General features: G+C 46.7%; 1 protein-coding gene and 1 long non-coding RNA gene across 2 annotated transcripts in view; one reads left to right on the top strand and one right to left on the bottom strand.

Annotated features, from left to right (window-relative positions):
* Positions 1-15,213, bottom strand: part of CNNM2 (cyclin and CBS domain divalent metal cation transport mediator 2) — a 409,496-nt gene that overhangs the window by 249,971 nt on the left and 144,312 nt on the right. The window lies entirely within an intron of this gene.
* LOC117359267 overlaps positions 13,577-15,213 on the top strand; it is a 53,694-nt gene continuing 52,057 nt past the window's right edge. The window contains exon 1 of the long non-coding RNA XR_004539195.1: positions 13,577-13,655. This is a non-coding gene — a long non-coding RNA (uncharacterized LOC117359267). The remainder of the gene's footprint in view (positions 13,656-15,213) is intronic.

Here is a 15,213-nt window from a genome sequence, read left to right as displayed (position 1 = left end):
AAGGGAGTGGAAAGCCAACAGCGCCAGCCGGACCGCCCTGGTCTCCAACACGTTGATCGACCAGGAGGCCTCCTCCGTGGACCAGGTTCCCTGAGCAGAGTGACCCAGACACTGGGCCCCCCAACCCAGGAGACTCGCATCCGTAAGGAGCACCGTCCACTGCGGAAGATCCAGACCCACCCCCTGAACTAGGTGAGGGGTCCGGAGCCACCAACGCAGACTGCAGCGCGCCAAGCCTCGCAGGGGAACCGGAACATCCATCCCGTGCCTCTGGGGAGACCACCTCCGGAGCAGAGCATACTGAAGAGGACGCATGTGGGCCCGCGCCCACCTCACCACGTCCAGGGACGCCGCCATCGACCCCAGGACCTGGAGGAAATCTCGCGCCCGAGGACACCGGGACGCCAAAAGCAGGCGAATCTGAGACTGCAATTTGCTCACCCGGGCCTCTGGGAGGAAGACCTTCCCCAAGGAGGTGTCGAACAGCACCCCGAGGTACTCCAGACGCTGAGCCGGAACCAACCGACTCTTGGAAAGGTTGACCACCCAGCCCAGCGACCGGAGAAACTCCACCACCCGAGCCGTAACCCGGTAGCTTTCCTGCAACGACTTGGCCCGAATTAACCAGTCGTCCAGGTAGGGGTGTACCAGAATGCCCTCCGACCGCAAGGCTGCCGCGACGACCACCATCACCTTGGTGAACGTCCGGGGAGCCGTGGCCAGCCCAAAGGGAAGCGCACAGAACTGATAGTGCCGACCCAAGATCGCAAAGCGCAGGAAACGCTGATGAGAGGTCCGAATAGGAACATGCAAGTAGGCCTCCGTCAGATCGAGAGAAGTGAGAAACTCCCCCGGCTGAACCGCCAGAATGACCGACCGCAGCGTTTCCATACGGAAAGAGGGAACCTTGAGAGCCCTGTTGACCCCTTTCAAATCGAGGATGGGCCGAAAAGTCCCCTCCTTCTTGGGCACCACAAAGTAAATGGAGTACCTGCCCGTGCCCCACTCCGGGGGGGGCACCGGAACTACTGCCCTGAGATCTAGCAAGCGCTGAAGGGTCTGGCGAAAAGCCTGCTTCTTCCCCGGAGTCTGACACGGAGAAGCGAGGAAAAAATCCGGCAGAGAGCGGGCGAACTCCAGGGCATAACCGTCCCGCACCACCTCCAGGACCCACTGATCGGACGTGATCTCGGCCCATTTGGGAAAAAAGTCGCGCAGCCGGGCCCCCACCGGAACCAAGGGGGGCGCCGGCAAGGCGTCATTGTGCAGGACGGGAAGCGGGGGAACCGGCGGAGGGGTTCCCTGCCCCCCGACGGGCCCCCCGAAAGGGCTGCATGCGCTGGAAGAACCGACCCCGGGAAAACCCCGGAGACTGGAAAGAAGCAGCCCCACGCCCAGGGCGATACTTGCGAAATTCCCGCAAACGCCCCCGGGCCGCACCCCCCCGAGACGCCGGGCGGGCACGGTCCTCCGGCAAACGGGGAACTTTCGAGTCCGACAGAGTCTGAATTAACTTATCCAAGTCCTCTCCAAATAAAAACGACCCCCGAAAGGGAAATTTAGTAAGCTTAGCTTTGGACGCAGCATCCGCCGCCCAAGCGCGCAGCCACAACACACGCCTTGCGGCCACGCCAAAAGCCATGGACTTAGCCGAGATCCGCACCAAGTCATACAGAGCATCCGAGAGGAATGAGGCAGCCATCTCAATCTTTGCTACCTCCTGATCCACCAGAGACCAGTCGTCAGACTCTCGATCCAAGACCCGCTCCGCCCACCGAAACACGGCGCGAGCGACCAGTCCCCCACAAATAGCCGCCTGGACCCCAAAAGCAGAGACTTGAAAATTTTGCTTAAGGATGTTCTCCAATTTGCGCTCCTCAGAGTCCCGCAAGGCAGAACCGCCCTCAACAGGCACGGTATGCCGCTTGGAAATAGCCGAGACCACCGCATCCACGACTGGCGAAGCTAACGTAGCCCGATCCCCTTCAGGAATGGGATACAGGCGAGCCATGCTGCGCGCCAGCCGAAACGGCGTCTCCGGCGTTTTCCACTGCTCAAGAATAATATCCCGAATATCCTGATGCATAGGAAAAGAGCGGGAAACGGAACGGATCCCTCGTAACAGAGGGTCCCCCACACGCGGAGTCTCCGGCGGCGCGTCCTCAAAACGCAAAGCCGAAGAAACCTGTTGAATAAGGTCAGGCAGCTCATCTCTCTGAAAAAGGCGCACCACGGACGCCTCGTCACTGGAGAACGGGAAACCCGACAACCCGCCGCCAGCTTCCGTCCCCTCCAGAGGGTCCTGGAATTCCTCAGAAGGGTCCAGGTCCTCCTCCATACCGACACGTTCCTCCGACCACAAATCCTCGTCCCACGACACCCGCGGACGCTTGGACAAGAGAGGCGGCGGAGGGGACGTCACGTCAGACGAGAGAGGCAAAGCCGCAGGGAGCGCGGAGGAAACCCCACCCCCCGAGACCCCCTGGGCGCAACCGGGACCCCCAGCCGCCTGAAAATAGGCTTTGCATAAAGAAAAGAAAAAATCAGGGGAAAAACCCCCCGAGGGTCCCAAGGGACTCCCTGCCACAGCAGGGGACCCAGCAGAAACCTGCCCCTGCTTAGACAAAACAGGGGGAAGGTCACCTGAGGTGGAAGACAAAATGGAGGGGCCAGACAGAGAAGATGGCGTCTTTCCCGCCAAAACAGCTCCCTCCACAGCCTGAAGCGGCTGAGAGACCTGAATAGTCTCAGCCGCTAAAACAGGCAAGCCGGCATCAGCTGTCAAAATATCAGCTGAGAGGGAATCCTCTAAAACCCGACCGTCGGCGGCTCGGGGAATCCCTCCGTGGGCGGACGGAGAAGACCGGGCTTCTCCACCGTTCCCTGCCGACTCGCGAGGCACCATCGACGGGGAGCTCTGGGCGCCTGCAGCCGCTGCCGACGGAGCTCCTCCACCGCACCGGCCTGAACACCGCTTGCACAGGCCGGCCGCGAGTGCCTCGCGTCTGGAGCACAATGAGCACTTTTTCCCTTTAGAAGTGCTCATTGCTCCATACGCGACCTAGCTGTAAAAAAGTGCCGGTTAGTTGAAAAAATACAGTAAAATACAGTTTTCTTAAAGGGATACAACCCTCCAGACCAGCACTACCTCAGGATTTTTTTTTTTTTTTTTTTTTTACAGAACAGACTCCACAGGCTCTCGAAGCAATATGCCTTGCTTGATTTAGGGGGCAAGGCTTACTGCTGAGGCTCCTCTAAAAAAATATGGGGAGGTGGAGGAAGTGGGGGGAGGGACCCCGCTCGTGACCCGCCGGGTTTGACACCCCCGAGGTCGGACGAACCCCCAAACAGAGTCCGTCCAAGCTCCGTCCGGCTAAAAACAGGGACAATAAACCTCTAAACAAATTCCAACAGCCCTACCAAGGGAGATGGGTACAGATCACTCAACACCTGCTGGAGACTGAAAGAAGACTGAGGGAAATAGAGAGGAGGGGCTAGGATATACTGTCCCAAAGTTTTGTTTTCAGTCTCCACCTGCTGGTCATGATTAGATATATACCCAATCGTAAAGTTAACCTCTACTGGTCTGGAGAGTGCTAAAGAATATAATTTTCAAATTTTTCCAACATATCATATAGTAATCATTCTAACCTCTTTAGTGTTCTTCAATGCAAGGCCCAGGGGCCAATGGTGCCCCCTGGAGACCTTTGGGGCAGCCCTCATCATTTTGGGGTTATTTTTCCTGCTATGCTCTACCTGAGCTCATGACAGAAAGGAGGAGGAAGAGTCACATGCTTAAATGACAGACATGGGATTTCTCAGTAGATAGAAATAATGTATTTGGAATGCCTACCTTTTCAAGGATACACTGACACACACTGTTCAACAGTGACCTTCCTTCAGCTTATTTGGATCGAAAGTGACCCCAACTTAAAAATTAATGAAGACCACTGCCTTATTTAGACTATTTCAAACTTTGACTGCCTGGTAAATAAAAGACAACAAGTGCAAACTCTCACCACTTACTTTTTAAAGCTTGGGGATTGAAGATTTAATTGGTTTATGAAGTTTGAAGTATGATAATTGGAAAATTAAGAGTATATGATATATCGCATATTTTGGCAATCAACCAAGTAAAATTTTAAATAATAAAGTACATAATTTAAAAATAGCTATTGTTTCAATTGAGTAACCTCAGAGGCAACATTTATGCCACTGTTCTGGGAGGATTGGGCTGCAAAGCCATGGCCTGATGTGCCCAGGTTGCATCTTAAAGGGGGCCATGCATAACACCAACTCCCAAGCACAAACCTCACATCAAATAAATCTCCCCCAATAGAAGCCCCCCAAAGTCAAGTTTTACCACCTTGAAATCTTCACATCAGAAGATGCCCATGCTCTTTAAAACTCATCACATGTAAATCTAGCAACTCTTCGCAAAACTCCACGAACCTCATTTGAACGTGTTTTTTTTTTTTTTTAATGACTTGGTTTTTTTAAATTGTTACAATAACAGCCGCGACAGCAACTCATTGGATATTTCCGGTAAGTTTTAAGAATCTGGTACGCTTTCTCATCTTTTAATGTAATGCACCAACGTGCAAATTTATTGGAATTTAATATGGCGTAGAATTAGAAAAGTAATGAATATTGACAAATCTATATCTTTTTCTTATGACTGAAGTCTAAAAAATCCTGACTGGAGTAGAACGGGTACAAGTGGATCGATTTTTCACTCCATCAAAAATTACAAAGACTAGGGACACTCGATGAAGTTACAGGGAAATACTTTTTAAACCATTTGGAGGAAATTTTTTTTCACTCAGAGAATAGTTAAGCTCTGGAACGCGTTGCCAGAGGAAGTGGTAAAAGCAGATAGCCTAGCTGGTTTTAAGAAAGGTTTGGACAAGTTCCTGGAGGAAAAGTCCATAGTCTGTTATTGAGAAAGACACGGGGGAAGCCACTGCTTGCCCTGTATCAGCAACATGGACTATTGCTACACCTTGGGTTTTGGCCAGGTACTAGTGACCTGGATTGGCCACAGTGAGAATGGGCTACTGGGCTTGATGGACCATTCGTCTGACCCAGTAAGGCTATTCTTATGTTCTTAACTCTTATTTTGCGTTCTTCAAATCCTATTACCACCATTCCTGCTAAACAAAATAAACTTTTTAACATCCTCCTCACTGCTGCTATTCATTTTATAAGCTCAACTTTAGTGAATGGTGGAGTTATGTATGTTCTATATGTAAATGGAAAGTGTTATCGCTATAAAATCTTGTACAATAGCACACTTTTGTAAAACTTGGACACCTCTAGATAATTATTGTAACCATTTATGAGAGTTGTCTTTTATCTATTAGCTTCAGCTTCACTATACATATTTAAGTATACATTCATATAGGTACATTTATGTACCGTATATACTCAAATATAGGATGAGATTTTTAGGCCAAAAAATGGCCTCAAAATGGGGGTCTTGTCCTATATTCGGGTCATCACCCAGTAACCACCCTCCCGGACTTGCTGCAGGCCTGCCATTAGGCCAGGACAGGAGGGATCCCTCCTGTCTCCCATCCAATACTAACAATTACCCCTTCCCTCCATCGCATACCTTTTCCCTGGTGGTCCAGTATTGTATCCTGCACTGAACCCCTCCTGCCAATCTTGCGGCCAGCAGTGCATCCAGGCTGGCATGCAGGAGCGAGCTTTTTGAGCTCCTGCCCGGCCCTGTGCCGCTCCTTGAAAGGCTGCCGCCAGTTCTCGCAGCAGCCATTCAGGGAATGGTGCAGGGCTGGGCGGGAGCTCAAAAAGCTTGCTCCCGGTTGGGAAGGGGGCTGGGTGCAGAACGTTACAGGGCAGGGAGGGAAGGAGACTGGGTGCAGAACTTGGCAGGGAGGGGGGCTGGGTGCAGAACCTGGCAGCGGAGGGCTTCAGGAAGGGGACACTGGATGCAGATCCTGGCAGGGCATGGCATTTGATTATTAAGCCCCCGTCTTATATTCAAGTCAACCATTTTTCCTCCTTTTTGGGGGGAAAAATGGGGGTCTCAACTTATATTTGGATCGAGACTTATATTAGACTATATAGTAATTGTTATTTATTGCTTTGTATATATGTTCATATATTTCTATTGTTAACTTTTCTTTATTATTATAAATTTTATGGCATTTACAAAGTTTTTAGAATCTTCCTCTCAGTATTATTTAAGTTCAGAGTAACTGCACTGATGTTTTCCCCACCAACCTGCTAAAAACAAGAAAACAGAATGTTTGAGATTATCCAAAAAAGGGATGGAGAATAAAACTGAGAAGATCATTATGCCTCTGTATAGGTCTCTGGTGTGTCTGCACCTTGAATATTATGTACAGTTCTGCCCGTCTCATCTCAAAAAGGATATAGTGCAACTAAAAAGGTTCCGAGAATGGGAACAACAGCAACAAAGGAGATGGAACATATCCCTTAGGAACAGAAGCTAATTAGACAACTGAGAGGTGATAAGTTTATAACATTATGAGTCAGACAGAACAAGAGGATGCTCAGTGAAACTAATGATCAGCAGACTGAAAGCAAATTGTAGAATGTTTTTCTTTCACACAATGCACAATTAAGCTATGGAATCTGTTGCTGGAGGTAGAGAATGACTCGGGAACAAATTTTTCCTCATCCCCACAGGAACTCAATTTTCCCGTTCCGTCCCCATGAGTTTTGTCACTGTCCCTGTCTCATTCCTACAAGGTCTGCCTTAACCGCACAAGCCTCAAACACTTATGATTTTAAAGTTTTTGAGGCTTGTGCAGATGAGGACAGAGCTTGCAGGAATGGAGCAGGGACAGGGACAGAAAAAAAAACCTCACCAGGATGGGATGAGAAAATGAGTTCCCGCGGGGATGGGGAAAAATTTGGCCTCTTGTCATTCTCTATTGGAGGATGTGGATAAGGTAGTCAACATAGCAAGACTCAAATGAGGACTGGACAAGTTCCTGAAGGGAAAGTCCATAAAAAATTATTAGCCAGGTAGGTTTGGGAGGGCCACTGTGGTGGGATCTACCAGATACCTGCAACCTAAATGGCCACTGTTGGAAACCGGATGCTGGGCTCAATAGATCTTTCATACGTATTTCTTATTTAGAGTCATAGATTTACGGTATTCAGTTAGTCTTATTAAAAAGTATCACTTACAACTTGTTTGTTGACCCTTACTACTACCTATTTTATGAATCCTAAATTATAAATATATTTCTTCTTGACCTTAGTTTTTGTGATTTTTTTTTTTCCTTTAAGAATTGTAGATTTTGGCTCTGGTTGTTACACTTGTAGCTTTCTGATTTATATATTATCTATGACATCTATTTGCAACAGGAAATAAAATTTAAACAAGACAAAGCAACTAAATGGCCTGAAGTTTTATTACTGTTAATAGATTAATCAAATAGCACATACAACTACAATTTTTAATTGTGAATATTTTTCTCTTCTGTTGTTAAGTTTCTTTCCTACAATCTGAAACTGTAAAGTGCCACACAAAGTTGTAAGGGCTTCATCTACAGGTAAAAACCAAGGGGGTCTTTTACTAAGGCACGCTAGCCAATTTAGCGCGCTCTAAATGCTAACGCATCCATAGAATATAATGGCGCGTTAGCATTTAGCACATGCTAAAATCGGCTAGCGCGCCTTAGTAAAAGACCCCCCAAAAGATTAACTGATGCAATAACATGTTAATCTCATTCTTTTGACGTGTCCTTCACCAGTTAGCCACAACACACATACACCCTATTGAACAAGTTTAACTTATATTCATCCATCTGAAGGTTCTTATTAGATGTACCAAAAAATATATGTAATTACAAAATCTATGATGGCAGATAAATGGAATTATGTCCAGCTAGTCTGCCCAATTTACTTCCTAGTGCAATGTTACAGACCTCCACTGAACTGCTTCCATTTTAGATCATTAAAATTTTTTATTTTTTTTTTTAAAGATAACAGAACTATGAATGTATACAAAAGATGTGAGAATGCACAGTAGCTATGGCTCAAGACTAGACAGTGCTACTACTCGCAAGTTTCATCATACTTGTCCTAATTCCATGGACCCAGCTACAGGATATGCACGTCATCCATTTTTGGCTTAGGCCCACCCAGGCTGATGGCCAATCAGGTACAAATGCAGCCAGCCCCATTCTCAGCAACCACGTGGAGATGAGGATTAGTCCCCCGGTGCAGATCCATTTTTTTGTTGTTGTTTTATTAAATCTGTCTCATGCCAGTTAGCAGCCCTCCTGCCTGCCTGTTGACTGGTTCCAAATCTTCCAACCACCATGTTAGCTAGTGTGCTCCATAAGCTTGCCTCACGGCACATACCTGGCTAGCTGGCCAATTGACTGTGGACATCGGATGAGCCTCCTCCTCCTCCTTCACATCTGTATGTCACATGTGCACAGTTACTACCGCTGCCACATGTAGCTCCGAGGGCCTACCCTGTGCATGTGTACAGTCCTTGCTTAGGCCTCTGCTATTGTATACAATGCATGCAGTGACCTGCCTGGAGCCCCGGACTCATCCCAGAGAAGCCTGGCCCTGCATGTACTTACTGTACCAGCTCAATCCTCCTCCATCGTGCATGTGCACACAGTGACATGCCTAAACCCGTCTGAAGTAGTGCTGCCCGATTCAGGAAAAAAATTTTTTGATTCGATTCAATTCAGCCTACTGAATTGATTTTTCTGCCCAATTGGGTATTTTTTCAAACACCTTAGAGGGTTTATTTTATAGCCTCTTCACCCCTTATAGCCTCTTCACTCCCTTTGCCTTCTCCTAACCACACTGGCGCTATGGTGTAAACAAAATAAACAAACAAAAAAGGTTTTTCCTCTCTCTCTTAAATCCTAGCTCACGTTTGCAGTTTAACACCAGCTCTGGCAGAATACACGTTTCAAATCTGACATATTGTAATTACAAAATGGAAAATAAAATTAGTTTTTCTATCTTTTGTTGTCTGGTCATTATTCAAATCTTGTTGGTCCCAGGCTCTGGTTGTCTTCTGATAACTTGCTTGCCAGGATCTCCTTCTTTCTTCTTTCTCTGTTCTAACCATCCATCTGCCATCTCTGTCCTCCCCTTCTCTTTCCCTTCCCTCTCCCGGAGGTCTGGCATCTTTCTTTTTTTTTTTTTGTCTCCATCCACAGATCCACCTTTTCTTAAACACCCTTTCATCCAGCATCTCTCCCTCCTTCCTCACCACTCCAGGGTCCACCATCTCTCCCTTTCTTTTCCCAACTACCCTCCTATCCAGTATCTCTATTCCCCCCTCCACACCATCCCTTGTGTCCAACTTCTCTCCCTTTCTGTTCCTTCCCTCCCTAAATCCCTTGTCCATCATCTCTCTCCTTCTCCTCTATTTTTAGACCCATTATTTCTTCCCCACCAAAGTCCGGCATATGCACATCTCTTTGAACCCCCCCTTCCTTCCCTCCGTGTACTTCTACACCAGGGCCTCCCTCCCCTGAAGGTCTGCACCTCCCCCTGAAGGCCTTACCCACCCCCCTGAAGGCCTGCCTGTCCCCCCCTGAAGGCCTATGCCACCATCTCTGGCCTGTTCCCCCCTTTGAAGACCTGTCTCTCCCTTTGAAGGCCTGTCCCCCCCCTTGAAGGCCTGCCTGTCCCCCATGAAGGCCTGTGCCACCATCCCTGGCCTGTCCCCCCTTTGAAGGCCTGTCCCTCCCTTAAAGGCCTATCCCCCCTGAAGGCCGGCCTGTCCCCCCTGAAGGCCTGCCTGTCCCCCCCTTAAAGATCTGCACCCTCCCTTAAAGGCCTGATCCCCCCCTTAAAGGCCTGTCCCACCTACTGAAGGACTTCCCCCCCCCACCCCCCGGGAAGGCCTCCGTGTTTCCTCTGGCCTCCCCGCAGCGTTTACCTTATAGCTGCAGCCTGCAATGAAGATCGCAGTTACAGCGTCTTTACTAAGTGCTTTCAGCTCTTTCCTCTGCTGCGGTCCCGCCCCTCCTCTGATCGGGGATCGGGCGGAGGAAAGAGCTGAAAGCACTTAGTAAAGACGCTGTAACTGCGATCTTCATTGCAGGCTGCAGCTATAAGGTAAACGCTGCGGGGAGGCCAGAGGGAACACGGAGGCATTCCCGGGGGGGGGAGAGGCAGTCCTTCAGGGGGTACGATTCGATTCGATGTCCTTCAGGGTGGCTAGGGGGGAAGCTGACAGCAGCATTTCCCGACTGACTCTATCTCCTGCCCTCTAAAGCAGATGCGGCAGCGGCTGGCCAGCAAGAGCAGCGCTGCCACTCCTGCTTTAGGGGGCGAGGGTCCGAATCGGGAAGCTGATTTTTTAAAAAAAATTTAAATCGATTCGAATCGATTCACCCAAATTGAATCGGTGAACCGATTCAAATCGTGAATCAGGCAGCACTAGTCTGAAAAAACACATCTGCCCCTCTAACAAGCACAGCCCAAGTCAGAGCTAGCAGCTCTCCCTTCAGGGGAGGGCAAGGATGGGCAGGGGAGATTTGGGGCTATGGGGGGAGGGGGGTTGGGAAGGGAAAAGGAGATGCTGGACTGTGGGATAATTCATTTATCTTTCCACCGGCTTCCTTTAGTCTCTAATTACATTCACATTTATATGTCTAGTACCCCTCCGTGTTAATTCTGGGACCACCCAAAATATCAGGTCTGGCTATGCCACTGCCTAATTCAACCTTTTTGTGTCCTTCGCAATTAGGATCTTTTGTGCTTCTTCCATCCTTTAAAATTAAATCATGGTTCTAACTCATTTTAGAGATGCATTATATGAAGTGTATTATTTGGGACTTATGATAACTCAAAAACATATATGTATAGGAGAAATGTTGCTGTGGATGCTTGCTGGTGGAAGAGTGGCACCACAGCAGAATAGTTGGGGAGGAATATTCATTTATTTGATTCATTTGAAATCCCGTCCTCTCCAACAAGCTCAGAACAGGTTACAAGGATGTGGAGGGAGGTAGATCTGTGTGGCCTAGGAGGGCCATGAATTGAAGAAGTTTAGGAACCACCGTTTTATACCAAAAAGAGTTCAAAGAGTGGAGGAGTAACTTAATGGTTACCGCAGTGGGCTGAGTACTCAGGAAACCAGTCCTCCGAATCCATGGTGGCTCCTTGATCTTGGTCACATTTGTACCTCAGACAAGATAGGGTTAATTCCACACAAGGTGCCTTAGTTTAGGTAGAAAATAAAACAGAAATGTCTAAATCTACACAACACTTTCAAAAAATAGAGGAGTGGAGGAAAATTCAACTTATATAAACAAAGCTCTCCACAAAAAGAAAAAAAGGGGAAGTAGTAGTTAAAATCAGTTTTGAATATTAACAGAAATCTGTAATTCTTCATCAAAAGCTTTATACATCAATTGGCTTTTCTTACATGAATGAAAATTTTTTCTGACGATGATGTAGGAGATGGAGGTTGAGCCTTTGTAATGCTCACCGTTAACCTGAGGCTTTTTCTTTCATTCACAGTGAATTGCTTAGTATTTTTGTGGAGAGCTTTGCTTATATAAGTTAAACCTACGCAACAGCAGAGAAAAATTCTTAAAATTGAATGAAAAGCTGTTCTTAGAGCTTATTTTTGCAAATAGGAGTGATTCAAGGGATTGTGGCACCCCAAGCCCCCCCCCCCTCCTTTGTTTTTCAGCCCATTTTGAGACTAATCTTACTGTATTAGCCTCCTTTCAGAGCCAGCACTCCCTCCCTCTCAGCATGAGCCTCCTGCCAGTCCTAGTCCCATTCCTGCCCAGCCCTGATCTAGTTCCAGTCCACCTTCATCTCCTTCTTAGTTTAGCCCATTTTTAGCATATATCCCCCCCCCCCACGTATACATACAGCAGGAGCTCCTTCCAGCTAGACCTCACATTTTTATTTTTATACAGCAACGGGTGCATGTTCCTTCACTTCTACTGCTATGCTGCATTGTGGCAAGGTGGATGGGAGGGGCAGAGAGTACTTGTAGGGTGGTGGTGGGTTTTTTTTGATGGATTGGGGGGATCCCATTTTGTTTACAGTTTCTATCAAAACAGAGTGGTCCATTTCAATCATAGATTCGGTTTCAGCAGAAACCAGATTCTGGGTTCAGTCTGGCTCTAGTTTTGGTGGGAAGGGGTATTGGAGTGATATCTGTGAGGTTGGGGTTTTTTTTTTTTTTTTTTAAATAACTTATTACACTGAGTTGTTGTGGAATGCTGCTGCTGCTCTTGATGCAATTGTCTTGCCTAAACTGAATAAAAATATATTGAGAAAAAAAACAGATTCCGTACCTTTAACTATTTTTTCCTGATTTCTTATATTTCTGGATGTTTTGTCTTCTGGAACAAGGAATTTTTGCAGACATCGATAAACACAATTAAAACTGTAGATCGAGAGTATTTGTGAAGTACTGTTACTTTAAATTTGAACAGCTGTCTTCATGTCACATTTACAATCAGCTCTTATATAAATATCCTTGCCGATTCCCCATAGGAAGATCTTGAGAATAAAAGTTGATATTATGTATGCTGCCAGTCAGGGAAGTGTTGAATTTTCCATGCTGAGCCACTGAAAGAAAGGTCGCCTGGGGAGTAACCTTTAATGCAATAATGGCATCCAGGAATTCCTCTCTTAATTACATCGGAACAGAATCAAACTGAATGTCAGTTTCTGAAACCACAGTTCAAACTCAAATACACATCTTCTACCTGTGCTTATTTCACTGGAAATAAGATTATACTGCAGTTAAACGATTTGGTGGTTGTTTTAAAATTGAAAAATACATAGTATAGGGCCCGGAGAGTATGATATTTCTAAATTAACAGGTTCTTCTTAGACCCAGAAGTTTCATCCTGCATCTTTGGGCTTCTATCTAATTTGGAAAAAAGGTGGTTAACTTGTGGCATGAGTCTTCACTTGGAACAACGTGTTCCAGAGCTTAACTATTCCCCAAGTGAAAAAAATATTTCCTGAAATTGGTTTTATTTAATATAAAAAGGTATCTATTTATTGCCTTTGAAGTGGACTAACTTGGTAACCTCACTACTTTCCCTTAAAAGACAAAGACCTACTGTTAACATGACAGAAAATTAATTTTTCTGATTTAGGGGCCTAATTAATAAAGGGCATTAAAAATGTGCTTTAACTGCAGTGAATGTGGGATTTAGTGGAAGTAAGCCCTTAGTGAATCCTGTATTTGTCAAGGTAATATGACAGGTCGCTGAAAAGCTCTCAGTCCAAATAAGAAGAGAATGATATAGAGCCGTGAAACACAATTTATTTCACACTTTTCTCGATACTTTTCCTTTCCTTTCATATCATTGAAGTGAAAAGTGTAAAGAAAAGTGTGAAATAACTTGTACATTTCATGGCTCCACATCCTTCTCGTCTTGGTTGGGCTGAGAACTTTTCAGCAGCTCCTCATATGTGTGATGTTTCTTTTTGGCATCAGGAGCAAGATTGCCTAACTGGTGAAAAATATCCAGAGTTTCAGTTTGGAAGGGATTCAACAAGATCTCATCTGCAAAATGTGTGAGGGAAAGCAGCACAAGATGGGTATGAATTTAAAGTGGAATCCTGGTGTTTACTTTTTCTGGCTGTCCTCCTCAGAGAGTCTGGGGCAGTTTTGAAAGGACCCTTCTCCACAGGTAAATACCCATTTACCCTTAGATATTCCCTATGAAAGTTACTCCCACAGCATTCAAACTTTGCTCAATATTAGGCTATTTGCTGTGTGTAGAATCCCACAGATTTCCTGAGACTGTAGAGCTTTTATTAGTAATTAGCATGTTGTGGCTCTAGGGCTTTCAGGCATAAATAATTATTTTCATTTGGGCAATTAATTATGATTCACAAACCTGTAAACCTCTATAGCCAACAATATGTCTGTCTGCAGACAATGGTCTTCCCTTGTTGTTCAGTTCTGGGTTAGATTTCCAAGAAGAAGATGGAAAACATGTTTTTAGTTTAGCTATGGTACAGCTCTGAGGGAAAATCTAAGCAGTGGATAGTAAGGGAGAGGCGCCGGCACCCATTCTCTCCACCTCCCCTGCTCCTTCCTTGCCCCCCCCCCCACTACCACATGTGCGCGCCCCTTCCCCCATACCTCTTTAACATTCCTGGTATGAGCAGCAACACCAACCCACTGCTTACGCCAGCGTTGGCTCTTCCTCTGACTTCACTTCCTGAACCCGCACCTAGGAAGTGACTTCAGAAGAAGAGCCAACACTGGCACAAGCAGCAGGATAGGGCTGCTGCTTGCGATGGAAACGTTAAAGAGGTCCGAGGGAAGGGAAGTGACGCACGCACAGCAGGAGGGGGGCGGGGCACCACCATTCCGGACGCCTCTCACCCTCGCTACGCCACTGAATCTAAGGAGTCAACCCTATCACTGCACACTGGGATAAAAAAAAGTCTTTGTCTAAACAGAAGATGAAAGTTGTTTTGAAATACTGCCGCTACTACTAATCACTTTTATAGTGCTACTACATGTACGTAGCGCTGTACACTAAACATGTACGAGACAGTCCCTACTCCGGCCAGTGAATGTTACATGTTTCTGGGGTCTGGGATCTCAACATTAATATATCAGCACCTAGGATATAAAGCACAGTTACTTACCGTAACAGGTGTTATCCAGGGACAGCAGGCAGATATTCTCACGTATGAGTGACATCATCCACGGAGCCCCGATGCGGACAGCTGCACAAGCAATCTTGCTTGAAGAACTTTAGAAAATTTGCAACTACCACACCTTGCATGCGTGAGTGCCTTCCCGCCCGACATAGGGCGCGCATCTCCTCAGTTCAGATAGCTAGCCAAGAAGCCAACCAGGGTAGGTGGATGGGTTGTGAGAATATCTGCCTGCTGTACTTGGAAAACACCTGTTATGGTAAGTAACTGTGCTTTATCCCAGGACAAGAAGGCTGCATATTCTCATGTATGGGTGACCGCCAAGCTAACCAGAATGGGACGGTGGGAGTGTTGACGTTTAGGAGAATAAATTTTGTAATATTATTTGGCCAAAATGGCCATCCTGTCTGGAAAAAAGAATCCAGGCAGTAATGTGAGGTGAATGTATGAACCGAGGACCAGGTGGCAGCTTTGAAGATTTCCTTAATAGGAGTAGATCTAAAGAAAGTTACAGAAGCTGCCATAGCTGTGGGCCCTCCAGTTGCAGCCCAGTCTGAGCATAGCAGAATGAAA

The sequence above is a fragment of the Geotrypetes seraphini genome, chromosome 4 (assembly GCF_902459505.1).
Source record: "Geotrypetes seraphini chromosome 4, aGeoSer1.1, whole genome shotgun sequence".
Classification (NCBI taxonomy): domain Eukaryota; kingdom Metazoa; phylum Chordata; class Amphibia; order Gymnophiona; family Dermophiidae; genus Geotrypetes; species Geotrypetes seraphini.
The sequence above is the reverse complement of the archived record's forward strand: the minus strand, read 5'-3'. Positions and strand labels throughout refer to the sequence as shown.